The 15,239-nt window shown below is 34.7% G+C and overlaps 1 pseudogene; it reads left to right on the top strand.

Moving 5' to 3' along the window:
• The first annotated feature begins 9,518 nt into the window (after nucleotides 1-9,518).
• On the top strand, nucleotides 9,519-10,405 carry LOC132551163 (uncharacterized; annotated as a pseudogene).
• The last annotated feature ends 4,834 nt before the right edge of the window (nucleotides 10,406-15,239 follow it).

Below are 15,239 nucleotides of genomic sequence, written 5' to 3'. Positions count from 1 at the left end.
AGGGAATAAGGAAAGTTGTTTATACATGACAATTTTGATGGTAGGACAGGGAATAAGGAAAGTTGTTTATACATGACAATTTTGATGGTAGGACAGGGAATAAGGAAAGTTGTTTATACATGACAATTTTGATGGTAGGACTTGGAATAAAAAAGTTGTTTATACATGACAATTTTGATGGTAGGACAGGGAATAAGGAAAGTTGTTTATACATGACAATTTTGATGGTAGGACAGGGAATAAGGAAAGTTGTTTATACATGACAATTTTGATGGTAGGACAGGGAATAAGGAAAGTTGTTTATACATGACAATTTTGATGGTAGGACAGGGAATAAGGAAAGTTGTTTATACATGACAATTTTGATGGTAGGACAGGGAATAAGGAAAGTTGTTTATACATGACAATTTTGATGGTAGGACAGGGAATAAGGAAAGTTGTTTATACATGACAATTTTGATGGTAGGACAGGGAATAAGGAAAGTTGTTTATACATGACAATTTTGATGGTAGGACAGGGAATAAGGAAAGTTGTTTATACATGACAATTTTGATGGTAGGACAGGGAATAAGAAAAGTTGTTTATACATGACAATTTTGATGGTAGGACAGGGAATAAGGAAAGTTGTTTATACATGACAATTTTGATGGTAGGACAGGGAATAAGGAAAGTTGTTTATACATGACAATTTTGATGGTAGGACAGGGAATAAGGAAAGTTGTTTATACATGACAATTTTGATGGTAGGACAGGGAATAAGTAATGTTGTTTATACATGACAATTTTGATGGTAGGACAGGGAATAAGGAAAGTTGTTTATACATGACAATTTTGATGGTAGGACAGGGAATAAGAAAAGTTGTTTATACATGACAATTTTGATGGTAGGACAGGGAATAAGGAAAGTTGTTTATACATGACAATTTTGATGGTAGGACAGGGAATAAGGAAAGTTGTTTATACATGACAATTTTGATGGTAGGACAGGGAATAAGGAAAGTTGTTTATACATGACAATTTTGATGGTAGGACAGGGAATAAGGAAAGTTGTTTATACATGACAATTTTGATGGTAGGACAGGGAATAAGGAAAGTTGTTTATACATGACAATTTTGATGGTAGGACAGGGAATAAAGAAAGTTGTTTATACATGACAATTTTGATGGTAGGACAGGGAATAAGGAAAGTTGTTTATACATGACAATTTTGATGGTAGGACAGGGAATAAGGAAAGTTGTTTATACATGACAATTTTGATGGTAGGACAGGGAATAAGGAAAGTTGTTTATACATGACAATTTTGATGGTAGGACAGGGAATAAGGAAAGTTGTTTATACATGACAATTTTGATGGTAGGACAGGGAATAAGGAAAGTTGTTTATACATGACAATTTTGATGGTAGGACAGGGAATAAGGAAAGTTGTTTATACATGACAATTTTGATGGTAGGACAGGGAATAAGGAAAGTTGTTTATACATGACAATTTTGATGGTAGGACAGGGAATAAGGAAAGTTGTTTATACATGACAATTTTGATGGTAGGACAGGGAATAAGACAAGTTGTTTATACATGACAATTTTGATGGTAGGACAGGGAATAAGACAAGTTGTTTATACATGACAATTTTGATGGTAGGACAGGGAATAAGGAAAGTTGTCTTATACATGACAATTTTGATGGTAGGACAGGGAATAAGGAAAGTTGTTTATACATGACAATTTTGATGGTAGGACACAATTTTGATAAGGAAAGTTGTTTATACATGACAATTTTGATGGTAGGACAGGGAATAAGGAAAGTTGTTTATACATGACAATTTTGATGGTAGGACAGGGAATAAGGAAAGTTGTTTATACATGACAATTTTGATGGTAGGACAGGGAATAAGGAAAGTTGTTTATACATGACAATTTTGATGGTAGGACAGGGAATAAGGAAAGTTGTTTATACATGACAATTTTGATGGTAGGACAGGGAATAAGGAAAGTTGTTTATACATGACAATTTTGATGGTAGGACAGGGAATAAGGAAAGTTGTTTATACATGACAATTTTGATGGTAGGACAGGGAATAAGGAAAGTTGTTTATACATGACAATTTTGATGGTAGGACAGGGAATAAGAAAAGTTGTTTATACATGACAATTTTGATGGTAGGACAGGGAATAAGGAAAGTTGTTTATACATGACAATTTTGATGGTAGGACAGGGAATAAGGAAAGTTGTTTATACATGAAAATTTTGATGGTAGGACAGGGAATAAGGAAAGTTGTTTATACATGACAATTTTGATGGTAGTACTGGAAATAAGGAAAGTTGTTTATACATGACAATTTTGATGGTAGGACAGGGAATAAGGAAAGTTGTTTATACATGACAATTTTGATGGTAGGACAGGGAATAAGGAAAGTTGTTTATACATGACAATTTTGATGGTAGGACAGGGAATAAGGAAAGTTGTTTATACATGACAATTTTGATGGTAGGACAGGGAATAAGGAAAGTTGTTTATACATGACAATTTTGATGGTAGGACAGGGAATAAGGAAAGTTGTTTATACATGACAATTTTGATGGTAGGACAGGGAATAAGGAAAGTTGTTTATACATGACAATTTTGATGGTAGGACAGGGAATAAGGAAAGTTGTTTATACATGACAATTTTGATGGTAGGACAGGGAATAAGGAAAGTTGTTTATACATGACAATTTTGATGGTAGGACAGGGAATAAGGAAAGTTGTTTACACATGACAATTTTGATGGTAGGACTGGAAATAAGGAAAGTTGTTTATACATGACAATTTTGATGGTAGGACAGGGAATAAGACAAGTTGACTATACCATGACAATTTTGATGGTAGGACAGGGAATAAGGAAAGTTGTTTATACATGACAATTTTGATGGTAGGACAGGGAATAAGGAAAGTTGTTTATACATGACAATTTTGATGGTAGGACAGGGAATAAGGAAAGTTGTTTATACATGACAATTTTGATGGTAGGACAGGGAATAAGGAAAGTTGTTTATACATGACAATTTTGATGGTAGGACAGGGAATAAGGAAAGTTGTTTATACATGACAATTTTGATGGTAGGACAGGGAATAAGGAAAGTTGTTTATACATGACAATTTTGATGGTAGGACAGGGAATAAGGAAAGTTGTTTATACATGACAATTTTGATGGTAGGACAGGGAATAAGCAAAGTTGTTTATTCATGACAATTTTGATGGTAGGACAGGTAATAAGGAAGGTTGTTTACATATGACAATTTTGATGATAGGACTGGAAATAAGCAAAGTTGTTTGTACATGACAATGTTGATGGTAGGACCGGGAATAAGGAAAGTTCTTTATACATGACAATTTTGATGGTAGGACAGGGAATAAGACAAGTTGTTTATACATGACAATTTTGATGGTAGGACAGGGAATAAGGAAAGTTGTTTATACATGACAATTTTGATGGTAGGACAGGGAATAAGGAAAGTTGTTTATACATGACAATTTTGATGGTAGGACAGGGAATAAGGAAAGTTGTTTATACATGACAATTTTGATGGTAGGACAGGGAATAAGGAAAGTTGTTTATACATGACAATTTTGATGGTAGGACAGGGAATAAGGAAAGTTGTTTATACATGACAATTTTGATGGTAGGACAGGGAATAAGGAAAGTTGTTTATACATGACAATTTTGATGGTAGGACAGGGAATAAGGAAAGTTGTTTATACATGACAATTTTGATGGTAGGACAGGGAATAAGGAAAGTTGTTTATACATGACAATTTTGATGGTAGGACAGGGAATAAGGAAAGTTGTTTATACATGACAATTTTGATGGTAGGACAGGGAATAAGGAAAGTTGTTTATACATGACAATTTTGATGGTAGGACAGGGAATAAGGAAAGTTGTTTATACATGACAATTTTGATGGTAGGACAAGGAACAAGACAAGTTGTTTATACATGACAATTTTGATGGTAGGACAGGGAATAAGGAAAGTTGTTTATACATGACAATTTTGATGGTAGGACAGGGAATAAGGAAAGTTGTTTATACATGACAATTTTGATGGTAGGACAGGGAATAAGGAAAGTTGTTTATACATGACAATTTTGATGGTAGGACAGGGAATAAGGAAAGTTGTTTATACATGACAATTTTGATGGTAGGACAGGGAATAAGGAAAGTTGTTTATACATGACAATTTTGATGGTAGGACAGGGAATAAGGAAAGTTGTTTATACATGACAATTTTGATGGTAGGACAGGGAATAAGACAAGTTGTTTATACATGACAATTTTGATGGTAGGACAGGGAATAAGACAAGTTGACTATACCATGACAATTTTGATGGTAGGACAGGGAATAAGGAAAGTTGTTTATACATGACAATTTTGATGGTAGGACAGGGAATAAGGAAAGTTGTTTATACATGACAATTTTGATGGTAGGACAGGGAATAAGGAAAGTTGTTTATACATGACAATTTTGATGGTAGGACAGGGAATAAGGAAAGTTGTTTATACATGACAATTTTGATGGTAGGACAGGGAATAAGACAAGTTGTTTATACATGACAATTTTGATGGTAGGACAGGGAATAAGGAAAGTTGTTTATACATGACAATTTTGATGGTAGGACAGGGAATAAGGAAAGTTGTTTATACATGACAATTTTGATGGTAGGACAGGGAATAAGGAAAGTTGTTTATACATGACAATTTTGATGGTAGGACAGGGAATAAGGAAAGTTGTTTATACATGACAATTTTGATGGTAGGACAGGGAATAAGACAAGTTGTTTATACATGACAATTTTGATGGTAGGACAGGGAATAAGACAAGTTGTTTATACATGACAATTTTGATGGTAGGACAGGGAATAAGGAAAGTTGTTTATACATGACAATTTTGATGGTAGGACAGGGAATAAGGAAAGTTGTTTATACATGACAATTTTGATGGTAGGACAGGGAATAAGGAAAGTTGTTTATACATGACAATTTTGATGGTAGGACAGGGAATAAGGAAAGTTGTTTATACATGACAATTTTGATGGTAGGACAGGGAATAAGGAAAGTTGTTTATACATGACAATTTTGATGGTAGGACAGGGAATAAGACAAGTTGTTTATACATACATGACAATTTTGATGGTAGGACAGGGAATAAGGAAAGTTGTTTATACATGACAATTTTGATGGTAGGACAGGGAATAAGGAAAGTTGTTTATACATGACAATTTTGATGGTAGGACAGGGAATAAGGAAAGTTGTTTATACATGACAATTTTGATGGTAGGACAGGGAATAAGGAAAGTTGTTTATACATGACAATTTTGATGGTAGGACAGGGAATAAGGAAAGTTGTTTATACATGACAATTTTGATGGTAGGACAGGGAATAAGGAAAGTTGTTTATACATGACAATTTTGATGGTAGGACAGGGAATAAGGAAAGTTGTTTATACATGACAATTTTGATGGTAGGACAGGGAATAAGGAAAGTTGTTTATACATGACAATTTTGATGGTAGGACAGGGAATAAGGAAAGTTGTTTATACATGACAATTTTGATGGTAGGACAGGGAATAAGGAAAGTTGTTTATACATGACAATTTTGATGGTAGGACAGGGAATAAGGAAAGTTGTTTATACATGACAATTTTGATGGTAGGACAGGGAATAAGGAAAGTTGTTTATACATGACAATTTTGATGGTAGGACAGGGAATAAGGAAAGTTGTTTATACATGACAATTTTGATGGTAGGACAGGGAATAAGGAAAGTTGTTTATACATGACAATTTTGATGGTAGGACAGGGAATAAGGAAAGTTGTTTATACATGACAATTTTGATGGTAGGACAGGGAATAAGGAAAGTTGTTTATACATGACAATTTTGATGGTAGGACAGGGAATAAGGAAAGTTGTTTATACATGACAATTTTGATGGTAGGACAGGGAATAAGGAAAGTTGTTTATACATGACAATTTTGATGGTAGGACAGGGAATAAGGAAAGTTGTTTATACATGACAATTTTGATGGTAGGACAGGGAATAAGGAAAGTTGTTTATACATGACAATTTTGATGGTAGGACAGGGAATAAGGAAAGTTGTTTATACATGACAATTTTGATGGTAGGACAGGGAATAAGGAAAGTTGTTTATACATGACAATTTTGATGGTAGGACAGGGAATAAGGAAAGTTGTTTATACATGACAATTTTGATGGTAGGACAGGGAATAAGGAAAGTTGTTTATACATGACAATTTTGATGGTAGGACAGGGAATAAGGAAATTTGTTTATACATGACAATTTTGATGGTAGGACAGGGAATAAGGAAAGTTGTTTATACATGACAATTTTGATGGTAGGACAGGGAATAAGGAAAGTTGTTTATACATGACAATTTTGATGGTAGGACAGGGAATAAGACAAGTTGTTTATACATGACAATTTTGATGGTAGGACAGGGAATAAGGAAAGTTGTTTATACATGACAATTTTGATGGTAGGACAGGGAATAAGGAAAGTTGTTTATACATGACAATTTTGATGGTAGGACAGGGAATAAGGAAAGTTGTTTACACATGACAATTTTGATGGTAGGACAGGGAATAAGGAAAGTTGTTTATACATGACAATTTTGATGGTAGGACAGGGAATAAGGAAAGTTGTTTATACATGACAATTTTGATGGTAGGACAGGGAATAAGGAAAGTTGTTTATACATGACAATTTTGATGGTAGGACAGGGAATAAGGAAAGTTGTTTATACATGACAATTTTGATGGTAGGACAGGGAATAAGGAAAGTTGTTTATACATGACAATTTTGATGGTAGGACAGGGAATAAGGAAAGTTGTTTATACATGACAATTTTGATGGTAGGACAGGGAATAAGGAAAGTTGTTTATACATGACAATTTTGATGGTAGGACAGGGAATAAGGAAAGTTGTTTATACATGACAATTTTGATGGTAGGACAGGGAATAAGACAAGTTGTTTATACATGACAATTTTGATGGTAGGACAGGGAATAAGGAAAGTTGTTTATACATGACAATTTTGATGGTAGGACAGGGAATAAGGAAAGTTGTTTATACATGACAATTTTGATGGTAGGACAGGGAATAAGGAAAGTTGTTTATACATGACAATTTTGATGGTAGGACAGGGAATAAGGAAAGTTGTTTATACATGACAATTTTGATGGTAGGACAGGGAATAAGGAAAGTTGTTTATACATGACAATTTTGATGGTAGGACAGGGAATAAGGAAAGTTGTTTATACATGACAATTTTGATGGTAGGACAGGGAATAAGGAAAGTTGTTTATACATGACAATTTTGATGGTAGGACAGGGAATAAGGAAAGTTGTTTATACATGACAATTTTGATGGTAGGACAGGGAATAAGGAAAGTTGTTTATACATGACAATTTTGATGGTAGGACAGGGAATAAGGAAAGTTGTTTATACATGACAATTTTGATGGTAGGACAGGGAATAAGGAAAGTTGTTTATACATGACAATTTTGATGGTAGGACAGGGAATAAGGAAAGTTGTTTATACATGACAATTTTGATGGTAGGACAGGGAATAAGGGAAGTTGTTTATACATGACAATTTTGATGGTAGCACAGGGAATAAGACAAGTTGTTTATACATGACAATTTTGATGGTAGGACAGGGAATAAGGAAAGTTGTTTATACATGACAATTTTGATGGTAGGACAGGGAATAAGGAAAGTTGTTTATACATGACAATTTTGATGGTAGGACAGGGAATAAGGAAAGTTGTTTATACATGACAATTTTGATGGTAGGACAGGGAATAAGGAAAGTTGTTTATACATGACAATTTTGATGGTAGGACAATAAGGGAAATTTTGATGTTAGGAAAGTTGTTTATACATGACAATTTTGATGGTAGGACAGGGAATAAGGAAAGTTGTTTATACATGACAATTTTGATGGTAGGACAGGGAATAAGGAAAGTTGTTTATACATGACAATTTTGATGGTAGGACAGGGAATAAGGAAAGTTGTTTATACATGACAATTTTGATGGTAGGACAGGGAATAAGGGAAGTTGTTTATACATGACAATTTTGATGGTAGCACAGGGAATAAGGAAATTTGTTTACACATTACAATTTTGATGGTAGGAGTGGAAATAAGGAAAGTTGTTGATAATATCAGTGAGGTCATTGCCAGTACCACTCTAGTTTATACTATTGCGGGGAAACATTGCATAATGGTAATGTTTGTTGTTTTTTTACAGAAGACAGGCCGTGGAGAAATACTTAAAATGGTAAAACACGATCTTAATAATACTGTTTGTATGGACATAAAGCCCGATTGTTGAAATAACGGTTACAATTACTGTTAAGTGGGTTACTCATACGCCCTAAAAGGGGTTTAATCAAGAAATCCAATTGTCCTGCATTGCTCAATGTTGCTTTGAATAATAGTTTGCTTTGTGTTTAGAGGATTGTTTACTGTTTATCAAGGTCACTCAAGGTTAAATCGACTACCATCGTGTGAATTTCCCCTTGGGGATTTCAGAGGGATTGAACGTTACTCATAGAAAAATGTCTAACGATCATTAATCTTGCCATGGTTTTCAGTGTATGTAGCAAAACCAGCATCTCAGATTACACACCGTGAGTGTTTGTCATTTCACATATCAATCTACATATTACAACTGGGAAGGCGAGTGAAACACAGAAGGTATGTACTTTTCATAAAGAAGTTTGTGTAGTCATATAACATAAACCTCCAATATAACGATATCATATGTCACTCACAGCATCTACATCTAATAAATTTTGTTCACTAATCATAGTGATTTGTTTGTAGTTAGATGGCTAATCACCAATTAGAGTCATAGCAAACCAGTATAGTTAGTATAGAGTGGTTGTGTGTGACAATGACAAACACAATTTTTGTTTATTCCATAAATATACCTGAGATTTGACTAAACAACCTCCACCATTCATCATTCCCTCGCAATGGCCTAACTTCAGACCATTGCATAATTCATCGATAAATATTTTTTTCCATTACAGGTTCCGTATAGAAAAACATTTTGAAAGAAATGATTACGAAAAAATAACCTACTCAATGAAAATGACTCTGCAAAGTGAATCTGATGACGTATTGATATGTTAATATCCCTGGTTGTTTGTTTTGGACAAGTGTGACATAGACGACAGCTTTTCAAAATATTTATATTCCGTCGCGGCCAATATGAGTAGGGCACGGGCACAGAAAGCCATTTGTTGTGTAATGTGTGCTGTCAAATATCCCAATGTGAACTGGTATTGTGAAGATTACCTCTGTGATATATGTAGCAGCATGCATACGCGGAGAAAACACACCGAAAACTGCAATGTTATACCAAGACATTTGGCAGAAATCAAAATTCAGAGTGAAGCAATGACATCCAGAACAGCGTGTCCTATTCACACAAATGAGACTATCAAATGCCAGGTAAACCAGATAGTACTTTTATCTTTACATTGACTCCTAACGGAACTGTTGACGACATTTTTGGAAACCTTTCTAACGAATCTTTCAAACCTGAAACAACAAAAGGGGAGAGAACAAATCTGCACACACCAGTCATTTTAAATACAATTTATACTGGGAATGCAAGAGGAATAGGGAAAATATGTCCCGTATCCAATCAAATGGCATGGATTGCAAACTCTAACAAAACAACCATCGTAAAAATAGACAATACTGGTCAAAGATTGAAGTTGATAGATACTCCATGTCCGGTACAAGATATTGCTGTGAGTGGTGACAGGGATATGGTTTTGACAGGAGCGTCCAAAGTTTGGAGCAAGGATCTCTCAGATGAAAATTCAACGTTCAAAGATATCAAGAATCTTGCGCCATTCGATGTCAAGGTCATCACCCTGACAACTGAAAAAGACACCTTGGTTTGTGCTCAGCTGAAAGGTAGCAGCGGAAAAGTGGTACGGTTATCAAAGGGAGGGGAGATACTCTCGGAGATTAATGACGGGTTGCACATAATATGTTTAATGGCGACATTGCCATCGCCAGCAGGGATAATGTACTTGTGTATACAAAAATAGGGAAATTAAGATCAAACTGGACAGGACTTCGTTCTGAATTCAACCCCCACGGGATCACCTATGACCACCACGGAAATATTCTGGTAACTTGTTGTAAGAACAACCTAGTTTATACGCTGGAGGAAGACGGAACTGACGGATATGTCCTTCTAGACGTTAAAAAACACACTTCAGTTACTAACCCATGGGCATTGGCTGTGGATGTGTCGGGGAATTTGTGGCTGGCTGGCAATCAAGGTGTCATTCACATTATCAATTATTCCGACTAGATTCTAATAGACACCATGTAAATAATCGGATTTTCCTCGGACATCAGAGGTACAGATCACTGCCTCGTAGACTGATAAGCAAGACAACGTTTAAATTCCGGACAAAAACTGGTTATTTTGTACTTTTTCAAACTCCTTTCTCGCGAAAATTATACTTAAGTCGAAGGTCCCCCTTCCCCATTCGCACGGTCTGATCGTAAAGAAGGAATGGCTTTGGGAATTGATAGATTAATAGAATACTCAGTCATAGAAAATGAGCCAGGATCTTTTTAATCGGAACCGTATCGGTACAGCATAAGAGACGTTGATCTAAGACAGCTATTACGCTAAATTTAAATTTTATAAAATCACGAGAATTGAGCCCCACGAAAATACACGATCCCTCCAGTGAGCCGCTGAAAGATGGGTGGATATATACACGGACCAAGCGAAATCAGCAGGGATTTGAAAGAGAACAGCTCCAACAGGTTTCGACGAAAAGATATGTTGACCTGAAACTTGGAATTTTCATGACGAGAAGTTATCGTCACTAGACTAAAAATGAACTTATTTTTAAAACTATAACATGGACATATACATTGACATAGAGTCAGTGATTATATATCTGTATAGTATATATATTTCAATAAAAAACAATACATATGCCTATCGAACAAGATCCGTATGTTTTGCTTCATATACAGGAAAACAGCTATCGAAAAAAATATTGAAATCTTAAAACTATTTACCAAAAAGTCCAGTGTAAATGTCATTGTTCTTTTTAATAGTGTTGAGCATGGTGCTAATTTCTACTGCGCTGATGCCTTATGGGATTTAGCAGAGACACCTAGAAACCCACGCAACTGTGATGTTATTTGCAACTCTAACTCCCTAAATCACTAAATACAGTATTATTTGTGTTCAAATGGCAATATGTGGAGATCGTCTGAACACTAATAGATGGTAAGCTAGGTCTAGTCTAGAATTAGGTAGGTTTCTCAAAAGTGATTTTTTTATGTCTAATACAATTTGAAACGGCGACGGTTAAGTAGAATGAAAATAACATATCTTCCCGAGTAAGACTGTTTTTCGTTGGTTGCCCCGTTTTGACTTCCTGAAATGTACTGCAGTTCTCGCAGTGTTGTCAGACGAAGCGAGTCGAAGAAGTGGTGTTGGTGTTTGAATCTCTACTTAGAGATGTTGGTTTTCAATGTTTTTTTCTGTCATTAATTGTACATTTGTGTTCTGTGTTCAATGTTAGTGTACATCCATATAATATCACGTTTTTAACAGACGGATTTTACCGAATAAAGGTCAATAAATCGAAGCCGACAGACTTAATTTAACAGTTACCTATAGTCTCTAACAGTCGAAGGGAGATAACTCATATACCAAAGTGATGGTGATACTGGCTAAAATCATTCTATTTATTTATTTATCTACATTTAGGGTAATTGTTACAAAGAATGCTAACAGTGTCTTACTAACTGTTCAGGCATATCAAAAAAACATTCCTGTTACTTGTGTGGAGTATTTTTTTTAATATAGATAATTCTTTTTATAAATTTTATCCCATATATTTAAAATTTGTCGTGATACCAAAACTGTATTTTGTAAATTTAGAGCAAGAAAAGAATCTACGGAAATTGTAAGCTGATCCGGATTTATTGGTAAGACAAAATTCTTTCCATATAACAGTTAAAATATGGATGGTCCGTTAAATTATAAAGTGTATTTGTATTAAATAAATAAATGAAACAATCCTGAAATATCCTAATCTAAAGGAGAAGAGGATGTAGATTTATAGTTCAGTGAAAATCGACGATGCAATCTATGTGCCTTGATCTACTCTTCGAACTCATCTCCTTCATGGATGGTGAATTAGATCTGCAATGAAAATGAATAGATATATGAATAAACAAAAATGTAAAAATGTTACATGTTTCAATTTTGAAGTACATTACTTCTCTTTCTTCAGTTCAAAAAGGTTACCCTTTTTGCCACTACATATCTATTTCAATCAAAGTACCTACCTACTGAGGCAGTGGGTACAAATAGTTGATCTGACGTTGGATACAAAGAGGAAACAGCACCATGTGCTTCTCTTCAAACTGGAGACAGAATTTCCTTTCCCAGTAGAGGTCATCTCGGGGCAACTCCTTGGTCAACATCACGGATAACTCAAGTCCATAGCTGAACAATTCCATTGCCTTTGCTCGCTCGGCGAAATTGGCTTTGTCCCTCTTCCGAGATCCGAAGGGCTTCCAAAAGGATCTCCGTTTGGCATGGCATGGGACAGTTCCGCAGTGGGGACAGCGTGTAGGACCTAAACAAGTAATGTATCAATATATCTTCAAATTAAAAGGGTTCCACTATTTATCTGATTAGTCATAGCTGTCCAGTCGGAATGAATTCGACATATCCGTACGACGTACGGAGACAGGCAATATATACAAGAGGTCAATCGTCAATCTGGGCATTTCAGTTTTCGCATAGACATATTTTAAAAATATTTCTCTTTTTCGCTAAAATAGTTTGGGATATAATAGCTAAAAGTTAAATGGTCTATATTACGAGTTCTCCATTCTTTGAACTTAGAAAATATGGCCAGCAAGGCCAGTTTGGCTTTGTTTCCCAAATACAGAGTCAGAAATACACACGTTAGGGTATAGACAACCTCGTGTAAAATTCGCTGAAATAGATTAAACACACGAAAATTGACATGATCATTTAATAGAAATACCACAGAATGGTACATATAATGAAACTAAACGCATAGGTAATAATACAGGGGCTTAACACTAATATTTTCAAATCCCTGTGTTATTTCAATGTTTTTTCTTAGTTCTTGTGTATGTGTTTTTTGAGTATTGTTGAGATGTAAGACAACAAAACTAATAAGGAAAACGATTATTCCTAACAGCCATTTTCCTTCAAGACCTCGAATATTTGGACCATCGAATAACCCCTGGTTACGATATAAAATCATTATCTTGATTACACCAGTGCTGACATGTTCAAATAAACTTGGTGTAAAATCCTTACCGGGATCAAATCGGCTGGCGTTGGGCATACTTTCTTGATTTCGTTGGCAGTGACATAATGATAAAATCTGTTCACATATCCGGGCTCTGGCTCCAAGCTACACAAATAAAGTGACAACTTGATGATGAAGTTCACATTAAGATTTAAGGACATGTGTGGTATTACTGTAAAGAATGTTAAATTCGATTTTTCGAATGTTTATATTTGGGGAGAGACTCATCTTCTCCGCCACTGTCGATTGCTAAGCAGCTTAGCAACTAAAATGTGACGTCACAAATGGACCAAGGTCTTAAGTCCATTATGACGTCATGCTTTTGTCATTGTAACAAATTAAAAACAGTTGCAAAATGAGTTTAACATGGCTATTTTTTCTCATTCGTTTCGCGTTTCTTTGGTGAGAATAGGTAGCAGTAAACAGTTAAATGGCCAATTTCTGAAAAAAAGGGACACATTCCAGATAATTACACACAGTAGATTAACCGTGCAAATCAGACATATAAAAGTATATATTTTCATAAACTACACACCACATGCAGTTCTAATACACAATAGAGCATTTTCTAAATACATGTTTACTCTGTATTAAACACTGTTGAAAACCATGGTTACCACATTAAAAAACACTGAAAATAGCAAAATATTGTGATTTTTGACTGAAAATCTCACAAAGTCAGACAGAAATTTGAAGTATGACACATATCAACAATTTATCACTACATACCTGAGAGCAGAATGATTTATGTTTCAGGAAAATGTAACTCGGAAATTTTTCACAACATTACCTCGTGTCCAGCATCAGAATTTGGCTGCCATTAAAGCTAGCTTTTTCTGTATAGGTACACTTTCGTATAATGGCCAAAATTGTAATCTCAAACTAGGTACATTTTTTTTTTTTTTTTTTATGTAAAGCCCCAATATCCAACATCATCATGAATATACCAAATTTTGCCCCCCTTTTTTTTTTCATTTTTTCTACATGCATTTACACAGATGTTCTCTATTGTACAAAAAAATCACCCATGGCCACACCAAGAAACTGTGTACTGCTACCTTATACACCAATATTTTTGTCTTGAAATTCCTTTAAAACCCATCAGATGTCTAGAAAATGATATCACGAACAAAATGATACGTCCGAAAACAGTGTATCTTTGAAAATGACCAAGTAGTACACATTTACATAAATGATGCATTTTTAAATAAATTACAATCCAACCCTGTATGAAGTTAAAAAATTCTGACACTTTTCAGATTCAAATGAAGACATGAAACACCATTCAGAATTTGTCTTTAACATTTTCAAAACATACTTTCTCATCAGAATTTTAAATTCTGACAAATCTTTAGTTTTTTTTAAGCCAGATCATGCCTCCAACTTCATTTTCCTCTTAAATATGGCAACATATTCATGTAAAATGGAATATTGACTCATATCTTATGTCTGCTTTAAAGAAATATTTCTGTCAAAATGTTGACCAAAGTGAAGATTACATACTGGGCAAGAGGTTAAAAAACCCTTGCAACACTGCCTGCCACTCAAATTAAGTGTACATCACATGAATAGGAGACAATTACTCAAAATTTCATTTCCACTTGACAATGCCAAGGGAGGTAATTTGAAAATTGGAAATGTCTATTAACAGTTATTTCTTCAGTTTATTCAAGTTCTTTTGACTCTAAATGATGCTGATTAATGTATATCCCTGTATGTAAGATGGAAGGTAATTGGTATCATAGTTCTGCGGTCTTGTTTGGTGATGACATCATTATAATTATGACGTCATCAATACTCTGATGTCATCAACAGCCA

Source organism: Ylistrum balloti, unplaced genomic scaffold, assembly GCF_031769215.1.
Source record: "Ylistrum balloti isolate Yb309-2 unplaced genomic scaffold, AGI_CSIRO_Ybal_v1 Utg370182, whole genome shotgun sequence".
NCBI lineage: Eukaryota > Metazoa > Mollusca > Bivalvia > Pectinida > Pectinidae > Ylistrum > Ylistrum balloti.
Note: the sequence above shows the minus strand (reverse complement) of the source record. Positions and strands in the feature narration are given on the sequence as shown.